Below are 1,944 nucleotides of genomic sequence, written 5' to 3'. Positions count from 1 at the left end.
CTGCATTGCAAGAACCATCAGTGGATGCTGAAATTAGTGAGTAGGCCAGGCGCTGTGGCTCACGCCTGTAATCCTAGCACCTTGGGAGGCTGAGGCGGGTGGACTGCCTGAGCTCAGGAGTTGGAGACCAGCCTGGGCAACATGGTGAAACCTCGTCTCTACTAAAAATAAAAAAAAATTACCTGGGCATGGTGGCACGTGCCTGTAATCCCAGCTACTTGGGAGGCTGAGACAGGGGAATTGCTTGAACCTGGGAGGCGGAGGTTGCAGTGAGCTGAGATCGTGCCACTGCACTCCAGCCTTGGCAAGAGTGAGACTCCGTCTCAAAAAACAAACAAACAAACAAACAAAAAAAAATTAGTGGGTAAAACTTGGAAGTGAAACAGACATTCACTTAATCTGGAAGTATCTCCCCAAGGTATTCATGGATGACAAAAGGAAAACAGTAACTATGTAGCGGAGAAGCCCCCGCAGCCGCCGCCACCACTTGAACACGACCAGGAGTTGGACAGACTGACACTGCATATCTCCACTATGCATTGAGAAGAGGACATCCCAGCTGTGGTATTCATGCCAAAAAATAAAATAAACCATCAGGGCGTGGTGGCTTAGGCCTGTAATCCCATCACTTTGGGAGTCCAAGGCGGATGGATCACGAGGTGAGGAGTTCAAGACCAGCCTGGCCAGCATGGTGAAACCTTGTCTCTACTAAAAATACAAAAATTAGCCGGGCGTGGTGGCGGGTGCCTGTAATCCCAGCTACTCAGGAGGCTGAGGAAGGAGAATTGCTTGAAACTGGGAGGCAGAGATTGCAGTGAGCTGAGAGCACACCACTGCACTCCAGCTTGGGAGACAGAGAAAGACTCCATCTCAAAAAAAAAAAAAAAAAAAACCTTGTCCAGTCCTAAGGTCAGAGTCCCCAATGTGAGGGACAGTCTACAAAATAGCTGACAGTACCCTTTAAAAGTATCAAGGTCATAAAAGACAAAAGCTTCTATAAATCTGAATATAACACTTCAGAAAATTCATAGAGAAATAGGCTGACATTAATAGGCTATGTTGGGTGTGGTGGCTCACGCCTGTCATTCCAACACTTTGGGAGACCAAGGCAGGAGGATCCCTGGAGCGCAAGAGTTTGAGACTAACCTGGGCAACATAGTGAGACCCCATCTACACAAAGTTTTAAAAATCAGCCTGGCGCAGTGGTGGGTGCCTGTAGTCCCAGCTATTAAGGAGGCTGAGGTGGGAGATCCCTTGATCCCGGGAGTTCCAGGATGCAGTGAGCTGTGTTTGCGCCACTGCCCTCCAGCCTGGACATCAGAGGGAGACCTTGTCTCAAAACACAGTTTTTCAAAAATTTAGTTGTTTTTTTAAAAAAGATATTGAGATGCTACAATGTCCATTTCAGGAAGAGTATCATAGCACTTTTGAGACAAGTTTTTTTTTTTTTTTGAGACGGAGTCTCACTCTGTCACCCAGACTGGAGTGCAGTGGCACGATCTCGGCTCACTGCAAGCTCGGCCTCCCGGGTTCACGCCATTCTCCTGCCTCAGCCTCCCAAGTAGCTGGGACTACAGGCGCCCGCCACTATGCCTGGCTAATTTTTTGTATTTATAGTAGAGATGGGGTTTCACCATGTTAGCTAGGATGGTCTCGATCTCCTGACTTTGTGATCTGCCTGCCTCAGCCTCTCAATGTGCCAGGATTACAGGTGTGAGCCACCGCGCCCGGCCTGAGACAAGTTTTTCTACAAAACGTAATGACATAAGGTGATATGAAGAGATATGATTCTCATCTTTATGTAACTGGAGTTCAGGTATTCATTACACTCAACAATATCAACTTTTATGATACTGTTTTGTTGAATGTGATGAATGCCACTGATAATAGGACATTTAATTCCATTTAGGATATCTGTATTTCCAAGTAAAGTCCTCAATCCGC

This window comes from Hylobates moloch, unplaced genomic scaffold, assembly GCF_009828535.3.
Source record: "Hylobates moloch isolate HMO894 unplaced genomic scaffold, HMol_V3 SCAFFOLD_15, whole genome shotgun sequence".
Classification (NCBI taxonomy): Eukaryota; Metazoa; Chordata; class Mammalia; order Primates; family Hylobatidae; genus Hylobates; species Hylobates moloch.
Note: the sequence above shows the minus strand (reverse complement) of the source record.